Source organism: Capsicum annuum, chromosome 12 (genome assembly GCF_002878395.1).
Source record: "Capsicum annuum cultivar UCD-10X-F1 chromosome 12, UCD10Xv1.1, whole genome shotgun sequence".
Classification (NCBI taxonomy): Eukaryota; Viridiplantae; Streptophyta; class Magnoliopsida; order Solanales; family Solanaceae; genus Capsicum; species Capsicum annuum.
In genome coordinates, this window is record NC_061122.1 from 206,184,830 (window position 1) to 206,198,050 (window position 13,221).

A 13,221-nucleotide genomic window follows, 5' to 3' on the forward strand; every position below is an offset into this window, starting at 1 on the left:
ATATATATATATATATATATATATATATATATATATCCAATTTTAGCATAAAACAAATATTTTCAAACGCGTGGTGATGGTAAAATTCTCAAATCTAAACTTGCAATACAGGATAAAGGACACTATAAATATTAGGAGTTTACGTCAATACACCAAATCAAACAGTGAATAAAAAATAATTCCAACAATATTAATAATATATTTTATTCAATATTATTTTATGCACCACAAACATCACATAATTAAAATTAAATTTGACAATAAGTTACGCTGTTTGTCATGAAAAGTACATCTTTTCCTATCATCAATGAGACGTTTGGTGATTAAAACAATTTAGAATACTGATTTAACAGATTAATGTGGGTGATTTTCAAATAGAGTAATTATCACATTGATATAAAACTCGTACTATCAGAAGTGTCTCCTTGCTTAACAATCAATCACATAATAAATTACAAGTGACACGAATTAGGGAAAAGTCATAAAGTCCACTCATTAACTGAAAAAATTATTTACACGCTTTAATGATGTGATAAAGAAAATGTGTTCAAATTCTTGAAAGACAGAGGCGAATCTAGGATTTGAAGAGTGCGGATGTACCTTTATCATAACATAAGTGCTCGAGAATCTTCCAATGACGACTGAGGGATAGTGTCGTGTCTGATTGACTGATTAATAAAGGCTTAAACAATGATGAAAATACAAATATATAGGCCAAAAATTAACATAATTAATAACACAAAAAATGGAAAAAGGAAACTTAGCCCTGGGATTCAATCCCGGGTCACATCTGTGGGAACTAACTTTGAGAACCAATGCGCCCAAAGTGATATTGTCTGCTTTAGGGTGCACATAATTTATATAACAGTTTCTTAAGGTATATACATATACGTATACATAATTTTTTCTGAAATTACCGGGTGCACGTGCACCCCCACCCTAACACGTGGGTCCGCCCCTGTTGAAAGAGCGTGAGAGACATAAAACTTGTTAAAAACTAATCAAATGGTCCACTTACCCGGCTAGTAGTCCCACAAACAAAGGTCTAAAAGAGTAGGGTGTACGTCAATCTTGGTTGTACTCCATAGATGAGATAGAGAGATTGTTTTCAATAGACCCCGTATCAAAACAAGAACCCAGGTGTCAATTTTTAATTGGAAATTATATTATTAATTAGGTTAAAATATTAATAAATTTTCTTCATACTTCCTCTCATATTTTCCCCTTTTGTTCTCTCTCTTCTCTTACTTCATTGTCTCATTACATTACACCATCTACAATCTTCATTTTTAGATTGAGAATCTACTGAAATAGCAAGATTAATCAATTTTATTTGTAGTGGAACTAGGAGGTTTAATCTTGTTATTTCCACAATATATTCGGGTATGCAGAATCTGTATATTGCAACAACAACTTCAACTCGAGTTCAAGTATGAACAAGAACATAATGAAGTATCAAATACCCTTGACACAAGATCAAAATGACCTTTCCAAGAGGTATATTTATTTTTTCAGAAAATAAAGATGAAACAGAAATGATTAAGGCCAAGTTGTCCGAATTCATGGATTTTCCTTAAGGAATAATTCCCCTCACTGTACCCGAGGTTATGGAATCTTCCTCCCAGGATAAAATGACCTTCAATCCGACTATAGCGGTACCTCAAATAGGCGGATTCTTCGAACAGGTTTATATAGACACTAGATGCCCCTTTGAAAAAGTGGCATTGGTTCATATTAGAGGTGTGTGACTCTTCCTGAAAATGCATGTCTATTTACTTAAACCAATGCAGTAATTTTCTGAAATAGTACACTATTTCGTGAATAGTGCACTGGTTCAAAACGGTGCATCACTTCGTTGAAGAGTTGCATCTGTTTAAACCAATGTATCAGTTCAGGAAATATTGTTTCAAAAATCTGCACCAGTTCAGAAACAGAAACACAGAAGCAGTGCGCCAGTTCGCGAAATAGTGCATCAATTCGTTGAAATAGTGGCACCATTTCACGTCGAACATTGCATCTGTTACTGTTATTGCATGCATGTATTTATTAATGGAGTATTACTGATTCAGTCTGGATTATTTTCGTCAAATAAAATTTATCCAAAAAGAAAGATGTCATCGATCGATCATTTGACAAATCCAAATCCAAATCCGAAGTTGATCCGAGCAAGCGACAACAACGACGGCGCGAGTCATCTCTATTTCCTTGCCTCACTTACCATGTGGAGTAAGTGTTTCACAATATAAACACCAAAAAGTTCTCTTCTTCCACCAATGTGGGAGAAAGAGTAAACTTGCCAAAATTGAGTACATTTTCCATTTTTGGTGTTAATTCAATTTTTTCTCTTTCACTTGATTTCTCCATTTTACATTCAACACACTTTCATTACTATGAACCCAACAGTCCCCCACATGAATGGGAATGGCTATTTTTTGTAAAAATTTTACGGACAAGTTTGTGATCATCAAGCAAAGACTGATTGCATCTGGATAAGTAGATTTCCCTTTGAACTTTCCGTAGTGAACATGCATCAGATGCACTCGGTCAATCGGTAGATTTGATATCTTTGAACCGTCGAGGTTTAATGTACACCTAGATAACACATGTCACACAACCAGCCTTTTACCATTTATGGTTCTTACGATTTTGTTCTTTTCAGCCATGAACACGTCCTAATTTTTGTGAGAGCTTAGAGGATAGGCCTTTACTAACATTCTTTTTAAAGCGGCTTCCACTTCACCCACACATAGGTAATTTCTAAACGTTCAATCCTATAGATTAAACTATTTGGTCAAATCTGCCAAATTTAGATAATCATTAAAAGACTTTTCACCTTAAGTCTTATCCTTGTTTACTATACATTGTCTACATCATGAGAATGGGTTGGGTAATTGACAATGTTGAACCTGTCAAATACAACTTTGTTTGATCTTCTTGAACCTAGCTATTGGGATCTCCAGTCTGCTAGGTAGAGTTACCGCCATGCTGACTCGTCCTAGACCTTAAACCCACTTCCTTGGATGTCCTTTCTACTCCTTCTCTAGATAGACCTTTTATAAGTAGATCCAACACATTATCCTTTGACTTTACATAGTCTACAGTGATAATTCCACTAGAGAGAAGTTCTCTTACGGTATTATATCTTCATCTTATATGACGAGATTTACCGTTATACATCATGCTCCCTGCCCTACCTATTACCGCTTGGCTATCACAGTGTATACATAGTGGTGCCACTGGCTTGGGCCAATACGAAATATCTTCCAAGAAATTCCGGAGCCATTCTGCTTCTTCATCGGCTTTATCTAAAGCGATAAATTCAGATTTCATTGTAGAGCGAGCGATACAGGTCTATTTGGATGATTTCCAAGAAACTGCTCCTCCACCAATAGTAAATACATATCCACTTATGGATTTTACTTCGTTGGATCCGGTGATCCAATTTGCATCACTATATCCTTCAAGTGCCGCAGGATATTTATTATAATGCAGAGCATAATTTTGAGTGTATTTAAGATACCCCAAAACTCTTTTTATTGCCATCCAGTGAGTTTTGTTGGGATTACTCATGTACCGACTTAATTTACTGATAGTGCATGCTATGTCTGATCGTGTACAGTTCATTATATACATTAAATATCTCAATACTCTTGTGTACTCTAATTTCGAGTCACTTTCACCTTCATTCTTTCGAAGTGCAAAGCTCGCATCCAATGGAGTTTTGGCAATACCGAATTCTATATACTTGAACTTGTAAAGTACCTTTTCGATATAATGAGACTGTGACAATGCCAACCCTAGTGGAGTTCGATTGATTCTTATACCTAAGATCACATCTGCAACTCCAAGGTCCTTCATATCAAACTTGCTCTCGAGCATTCGTTTTGTTGTATTTATGTCAGAAATATCTCTAATGATGATCAACATATCATCCACATATAAACATACAATGACTTGGTGATTTGAAGTGTCTTTAATATAAACACATTTATCACATTCATTTATTTTAAATCCATTTGCCAACATGGTTTGGTCAACCTTTGGATGCCATTGTTTTGGTGCTTGCTTTAGTTTATACAACGACTTAATAAGTCTACACACCTTATTTTCCTTTCCTGGAACCACAAAACCCTCAGGTTGTTCCATGTATATTTCTTTCTCCAAATCTCCATTTAGGAATGCGATTTTCACATCCATTTGATAGATTTGAAGATTATATACTGCCGCCAAGACAATTAATATTCGAATCGATGTTATCCTTGTTACTGGCGAGTATGTATCAAAGTAATCAAGGCCTTCCTTCTGTTTGTAGCCTTTTACTACAAGTCTTGCCTTGTATTTGTCAATAGTACCGTCCGCCTTCATTTTTCTTTTGAAGATCTATTTAGAACCTAAAGGTTTATTTTCGTGAGAAAGGTCAACCAATTCCCATGTATGGTTGCTTAAGATTGAATCAATCTCACTATTGACTGCCTCTTTCCAAAAGGATGAGTCTGATGACGACATCGCTTCTTTAAATGTTTGAGGTTCATTTTCTAAGAGAAATGTTACAAAATCCGACACAAACGAAGTTGATGTTCTTTGACGTGTACTACGTTTTGGATTTTCTTCATTATGTACATTCTCACTTGGTTCATCTCAAGGTCGTTTAGATCCTCCGCTAGATTGTTCGTGTCTAATTTTATACGGGTAAATATTTTCAAAGAATTCAGCATTGTCTGATTCAATTACCGTATTTTCATTAATATCTGGATGTTCAGATTTATGAACTAAAAATCGACATGCTTTACTACTTTTAGCATATCCTATGAACACGCAGTCCGCCGTTTTAGGTCCTATCTTAACCCTTTTAGGTATAGGAACTTGAACCTTCGCTAAACACACCCACACTTTGAAATATTTCAAGTTAGGTTTCCTTCCTTTCTATTTTTCGTATGGAATTGATTGTGTCTTACTATGGAGAACTCTGTTGAGTATACGATTGGCCGTAAGGATAGCCTCCCCCCATAAGTTTTGCGGTAAACCAGAACTTATAAGTAAGGCATTCATTATTTTCTTTAAAGTTTGATTTTTCCTTTCCGCAATTCCATTAGATTAAGGTGAATTCGGGGCCGTAGTTTAATGGATTTTTCCATTCCCTACACATATTTGTGCAAAGGCAGATTCATATTCTCCGTCCCTATCACTTCTTATCATTTTGATCTTTTTGTCTAACTGATTTTCAACTTCAGTTTTATATTGCCTAAACGCATCTATTGCTTCATCCTTACTATTTAGCAAGTAGACATAACAATATATAGTGCAATCGTCAATAAAAGTTATGAAATACTTTTTCTCACCACGAGATGGTGTTGACTTCATATCACAAATGTTAGTGTGTATTAAGTCTAAGGGCTTGGAATTCCTTTCAACGGACTTATAAGGATGCTTTGCATACTTCAATTCCACACACGTTTGACCCTTTGATTTATTGCACCCAAAGTTTGGCAAAACTTCTAAGTTAATCAGTTTTTGTATCGTTTTATAATTAACATGGCCTAAACGTTCATGCCATAAATCATAAAACTTAGACAAATAAGACGAATTCAAACTTTTATTCATTTCAACAGTTATTACATTCATCTTATAAAGGCCCTCCGTGAGATAGCCTTTTCCTACATACATTTCTCCTTTGCTCACTATAATTTTTTCAGAAACGGTTACAAATTTGAATCCTTTCTTATCTAGGAGTGAAAGAGAAATTAAATTCCTACGTAACTTTGGAACATATAACACATTGTTCAGTGTCAAGACCTTGCCGGAAGTCATTTTTAGGCAAATTTTTCCTGTTCCCTCCACCTTAACAGTAGCGGAGTTGGCCATGTAAAGCATTTCTTCTGCTTGAGTCGGCACAAATGACGGGAACAACTCTTTGTTTGCGCAAACATGGCATGTGACACCTGAATCCATCCACCATTTGCGTGGATTCCCTACCAAGTTGCATTACGTGAACATAGCACACAAATCATCATATTCTTGGTTGGACTCATCATATTCGCTTGGTCCTTTTTCTTGCCTTTCTTCGAGGCTCGACAATCTGTGGACTTGTGGCCAATTTTTCCACAATTGAAGCATTTTTCCTTGAACTTTTTCTTGGGTTGATTGCTTCCATGTTCAACTTTCTTTCTTTTCTTCGAGTTGTTTTGGCCATCTTCTACAATATGTGCTCTACTCATTGTAGAATTTCCCTTTGACCTTCTTTCGGCATCTTTATTGTTCTTTTCAATACGAAGACGGACGATAAGATCTTCAACGGTCATCTTCTTGCGCTTATGCTTTAAGTAGTTTTTGAAGTCTTTCCACAAATGTGGTAGTTTTTCAACTATTGCTGCTACTTGGAAAACATCATTCACAATTAAACCTACAAAATAGTTTATGTGAGTATTATGAACATTTTTAATTTGTTCAACTAAGGTATTTTTCAAAAATATACCTTCTACTAGGAGATCATGTATGATGACTTGCAACTCCTGTACTTGAGAGACAACAGATTTGCTATCAATCATTTTGAAATCCAGGAACCGTGCAACAAGGAATTTCTTAGTTCCCGCATCTTCCATTTTATATTTTCGTTCAAGTGCCCCCCACAGTTCTTTTGATGTCTTGGTTCCACTATAGATATTATAGAGGTCATCTTGGAGACCACTCAGAATATAGTTCCTGCAAAGGAAATCCAAATGTTTCCAAGCTTCTATAATAACGAAGTGGTCCTTGTCTGAGGTTCCCTCGGGCACCTCGGGAGTGTCATTGCTAGGGAACCGTTGTAGACATAAAGTGGTGAGGTAAAAGAACATCTTTTGTTGCCACCGCTTGAAGTCGATGCTAGAAAATTTTTCGGGCTTCTCCGCCGGTGCCATCGTTGGCGGAGCATTTGTGCGACTTGATGTGTCAATATTATTTGCCCCCATAGACGTTGTCGTATCCATCATTTGACTTTTAGTTGTCATTTTTTCTGTCACCACAAGACATAAAATTAGCATTTTTCAGAATACTATTAATAAAGTTAAATAACTTTAAACTCTTTTTCTTCTCGTTTCTAGTTAACGATGAAGTTATTATTACTTCAAATCGTCAACCGAGTGAATCTTAACTTGTGATGAAGATTTTATGTCTTCTAATCACTAGTTAAATTCAAGCGGAGTAGAAAGCCTAACCTTTAATCTCCAAAAACAAGTAATACAGATTCTGTAAGGGTTATTCCTTAAGATTGTTATTTCCACAATATATTCGGGTATGCAAAATCTGTATATTGCAACAACAACTTCAACTCGAGTTCAAGTATGAACAAGAACACAATGAAGTATCAAATACCCTCAACACAAGATCAAAATAACCTTTCAAAGAGGTATATTTATTTTTTCAAAAAATAAAGATGAAACAGAAATGATTAAGGCCAAGTCGTCCGAATTCACGGATTTTCCTTAAGGAATAATTCCCCTCACTGTACCCGAGGTTATGCTCTCAGGATAAAATGGCCTTCAATCCTCTATAGCGGTACCTCAACTAGGCGGATTCTTCAAACACACTCACGGTTTGAATGATACACTTAGAGTATTTTTAAGACAAGAAGAAGAAGTTTTTAATCTGAAAATTTCTGTATTTTCTATCTCATAAACCTGTGGATGAAATCAGGTTTATATAGCCACTAGATGCCCCTTTGAAAAGGTGGCATTGGTTCATATTAGAGGTGTGTGACTCTTCCTGAAAATGCATGTCTATTCACTTAAACCAATGCAGTAATTTTCAGAAACAATACACTATTTTGTGAATAGTGCACTGGTTCGAAACGGTGCATCACTTTGTTGAAGATTTGCATCTGTTTGAACCAATGTATCAGTTCAGGAAACATTGTTTTGAAAATCTGCACCAGTTCAGAAACAGAAACACAGAAGCAGTGCACCAGTTCGCGAAATAGTGCAACGATTTGTTGAAACAGTGGCACCATTTCAGGTCGAACATTGCATCTGTTACTGTTACTGCATGCATGTATTTATTAATGGAGTATTACTAATTCAGTCTGGATTATTTTCGTCAAATAAAATTTGTCCAAAAAGAAAGATCTCATTGATCGATCCAAATCCGAAGCCGAGCCGAGCGAGCGACGACGACGGCGCGAGACATCTCTATTTCCTTGCCTCACTTACCATGTAGAGTAAGTGTTTCACAATATAAACACCAAAAAGTTCTCTTCTTCCACCAATGTGGGAGAAAGAGTAAACTTGCCAAAATTGAGTACACTTTTCATTTTTGGTGTTAACTCAATTTTTTCTCTTCCACTTGATTTCTCCATTTTCCATTCAACACACTTTCATTACTATGAACCCAACAAATCTTACAAAAAAGAGGGAAAAATTTAAAAAGAAACGTGCAAATGACACCTGTCGAACGTGTATACAGCCATAATGTAATCTAGTTGTTTTATTTAAGGAAATAATTTCACTTTAGCCAAGAATACAGGAGTAATTCCCAAAGTTTAAGTGTATAAACAACTTTTATGAAACGTCTGAGTTTTTCTTTTTTCGGTAACATGAGGAATATATACGAAGTATACAACTTATAAGGGGCCGTTTGATGTGAGGTATAAGGTATAATAGTTTCAAAATAAAATATTGAATTATTTTACTCCATATTTGGTTGGAGGAATAATTTATTTCAAGAATTATTTATTCCACCATTTATATCATAATGATTAGATAAGTTATCTCATATATATTATGGGATAACTAATCTCAAAATAACTAATTGCAAAATTATTTATTCCGGGATAACTCTTTCCCAACTAAACAACTCCTAAGAGTAATAAACAACATTACAACACTCATACATTGGGGGAAATATTAATCTCAGTGATCATGCATAGCCCCAAACAACAACAAAAATAGCACAGTTCAAAAGATTCAATTTAAAACAGGGCAATCGGTGGACTAAAACTTTTATTACATGGGGGATTCGGTGAAAAGCTAAATCTCAAAAATCTATTATATACAGTCTTTTCTTGCATTTTTACCATCAAGAGATCCGATATCTACTACTCCTATTATTCTATAGGCCTCCCTAGCTAATCCCAAGAGAAATTAGATAAAAAGAATTAAAAGAGAGTAATTTCCCTTGCTAAAATTCGACTTTCACTACCACTATATTATCTTAAGGAGATTCATACGAATAATTAGGGGGAAAACCGGTTGTTTTTTTTCTTGGGCAATTGCTAGCTTCACAATGTTGAGTCAGACCAGAAAAATCTGTGTAACAGTTCAGACACTCCAGTAATCCTAGCTAAGCTTCCCATAAATATATCTAAGGAAAAAGGGGTAAATAAACTCTTTAAGTTGTAGTGTAGAACGGATATATCACTCGTTGAAAAAGTGCATATATATATATATATATATATATATCCTCCTTGTCTAATAAATAATACTATATTTATATAGTGCAAAAAAATTTTAATTCCTCTTCTACCCAGTCATAAAATGATTTGAGTTGGATTTGAATAGAAGAAAGGTTCAGTTTCTTTTTTAAGTTGGGTTGAGTTTGAAAGGGTAAAAAAATGTGCGAGATAATTTTTAAAGCCGTCTAACATTTAGGTTTTTTTAGAAATTATTAAAAAGTAAATATATATTATTTGTTAGACGGTTGGGGTATATAAGCTCATTTGTTAAGCAATGCATATATATATGCATCATTTATTAGACGACGAGAATATATATACACCATCTTTTAATAAAAAATAATATATTCGCTCTAAATTGAAAAGTTATATATATATTGACCCAATAGTAAGGCATAGAACTTGCTTCCTTAGATTTGTTAAATTTACTGTATCTTAATGAATTATATTCGAACAAATATCTTTGGGCGACCCCTTTTTACGAACTCGGAACAAAAATAAGTCAAGAAATAAAAAGAATTGATCAAAATAGATCACCTACTTAATAAATTATAGAAATAGGCTAAACGTAATAAATTATTATGTTTTTAACTTTTTTCTTAATGATCAACTAAAGGAGTTGACTTTTTATAAAACGTAATAAATTATTACGTTTTATAATTTTTTTGTTAAACATAATAATTTATTACGTTTTATCAAAAAAAAATATAAAACACAATAAATTCTTACATTTTATAGGAATATCTAAATAAAAAAAGTTAGTATTTTATCACATCATCAAATTAATATCTACTGTTTTTAAAAACTAAATAAAACGTAACTAAAAGTTACAAGTTCCACTTTATAACCTCTTCTCCCACTTAACGGATGTGGATCTGCCCTCCACCCTCGCCCCCACCACCACTTTCTTTTCTCTTTGTTTCACTTTGCATACCTGCAACCCACTCCCACTTACCAACCCACCCACTTTCTTTTCTCTTTGTTTCACTTTGCACACCTGCCCACCCCACCCCACCCCACTTACCAACCCACCCACTTTCTTTTCTCTTTCCTCTTTGTCACATAGTCAATGTGTATTATTCCTTTTGCTACTTACTCTTGTCTCAATACTTCAGTGACAAAATAGTCCACAACATATTTTCTAAGTAGACATGATCTTTAGTTTCACAGTTATTAATTCTAAGTCAATTAAGAATGTTAAAAAAATCTGGCATACAAGGAAGACTTGAAATAGTTAATATTGAAATACACTATGAACATTCAGTGGCAGCATCCACGAAGGTACTCTGGGACAGAACTTTGGTTTTCCCCTGCGCCCATACTTTAGCAGTTTTGCTCCTTTCTTAAGTGCTGCAATGGCCTTCAAAGCCAAGAAAATATATAATAAGCAGAAAAGTTTAAGCTTAATATCTACATGCGGGGTAATAATGCATTCATTGTACATTTCTTAAATCTAGAACCTCATAATGTACTTTATATATATATATATGTATGTTGCTTGGAACCTCTAAAAATGTTGCCATACCCGTGTCAGCCATAACAAAGCCAAGTTTTTCACTAACAGAGTTTAAAATTACACACATGAAGAACTCGTGACCTTTTGATCACATAGAAACAATTTTACCAATTACACTAAGGGGTCATTTGGTTTGAAAGCAAATTATACCGGGATTAGTTATATTGGGATAAGTTATGATGGGATAAGTTATACTGGGATTAGTTATGTTGGGATTATTTTTTATTAAGTGTTTGATTTGTTGTATTTAAAGTAATATGCATGGTAGAATTTCTAGGAATAAATTGATTGATTACCAAAATACCCTCCATCTTATTTAACTTTTTTTTTATATATATTTCTTTTTACACTTTAAATATTCATTTTTAAACTTTTTTTAGAGAAATTAAAATATATAAATAAACATAATTTATATATTTTATAATCATTTTAAACGGTAAATGACTTTATACTTTCTAAAATATTTAATTACGAAAATAGACTAAATTATGCATTCAAATTATAGTACGAATAATAAATTATAATAAATTTAATTGTGTTAGCTTATGCACTCAAATTATAGTTGTTTCATAGAAATATTTTTAGTAAAAATTTTAAATTATGCACTCAAATTTTAACACTCAAACTATGTTTATGGAAGTGAAAAATCAAAGAATTTAAGGGTAACATTGTCATTTTATGATTTTATCCCATGTAAGAATAATATTGGGATTGTTATCCCATCAATTGGGAAGATAAATTATTCCGGGACTAATAATAAATTTCGGGATAAATTATCCCAAATATTTACAACCAAACGACGAATAAAAAGTTTTATCCCGAGATTATTATTTTATTTCGAGATTATTTGCAAATCAAACGGCCCCGAAGATTCCCCTTCCACTACTCTATAATAGTTTGGCAAATAAGAAAAATGGAAGCAAAATAATAAGTACCTGATCAATGTCCCTATCAGAAAGACTAGACCTTTGGAAATCAGCCATTCAAGTGGTAATGCTATTAGGTGAAAACCCCCAGCTTTCGAACCAAAACCCATCTGAAAAACTAAAGGGAAAAGCTTTCCCCCTACTAGACCATTTTTACATGTTTTCGAATCCAAGGTTGAAAGGAACGTATTTGTATTAATTAACCAAAACTGATTAAGAAATTACTTTACCATTTTTAGTGCGTGGGTGGGCGAGTGGGGGGCAAGTATGCAAAGTGAAACAAAGAGGAAAGAAAGTGGGGGTGGGGGGGCAGGTCCACATCCGTAAAGTGAGAGAAAAGGTAATAAAGTGGAACTCGTATCTTTTCGTTACGTTTTATTAGTTTTCAAAAGCAATAGAAATTAATTTGATGATGTGACAAAATATTGATTTATTTTATTTAAATATTTATGTAAAACGTAAGAATTTGTTATGTTTTATTTTTTTCATAAAATATAATAAATTATTTTGTTTTATAATTTTTTTTATAAAAACGTAATAATTTATTACGTTTTATAAAAAGTCAACTCTGTTAGTTGACTGTTAAAAAAATAAATGAAAAATATAATAATTTATTATATTTAGCCTGTTTTAATAACTTATTAAATAAGTGATCTATTTTGATCATTTTTTTTTTTTTAGCTTATTTTGGTTCCGAGTTCTATTTTTTCACTCTATAGAAATTGATGATTTTTATGTAGAGAATTTTAAGACCAGTGACGCTGTTCACTAGTCGTTTCCCTGTGCTTATATGATTTACAATCTTGATCCAAAGAAAAGAGGGAAATATTAACACAACAACATCCCATATTTGTTTTTTAAAATCATACTTTTTTAGTCCGTTTCATGAAGAGAGACATAAATATAAATTCAAAATTAATTAATTTTATACTTAATTTTTACTAATAAATTTTTTTTATAACTGCACAAATATGATCACATCTTGATAAGGTCACAACTCACAAGTTTTATAACGAACAAAAATACATTGTGATGTATTTAAATCATAAATTTTAAAAATCTTTATAACGTTCAAAAATATTCTTTCTATTTCGAAATAAGTGAATTGTTGAGGTATTTATTGGTGTTTCAAAATAAGTGAATCATTGAATTTTTTTTCAAATTAGCCCTTATGATTTGATAATCAATAAACCTTTGAAAAGGTATTACAAGGTTAATTTTTTTTTTTTTGGGTAAAAATGAAAAGTTGTGTTAAGTTATGTCTTTAATGCTTTTTTTTTAATATGTGTGCCAAAATCCAACAATTCATTTATTATGAAACGGAGGGAGTATTATAACATATATAAATCATACAT

The 13,221-nt window shown here is 33.1% G+C and overlaps 1 long non-coding RNA gene across 1 annotated transcript; it reads right to left on the reverse strand.

The window, feature by feature from the left end:
• Positions 1-10,559: 10,559 nt before the first annotated feature.
• LOC124889512 lies at positions 10,560-12,109 on the reverse strand. Its single transcript, XR_007048565.1, has 2 exons — positions 11,876-12,109; positions 10,560-10,784 (listed from the first exon to the last, which is right to left on the reverse strand). It is a non-coding gene; the product is annotated as an uncharacterized LOC124889512 (long non-coding RNA).
• Between the last annotated feature and the right edge of the window lie 1,112 nt (positions 12,110-13,221).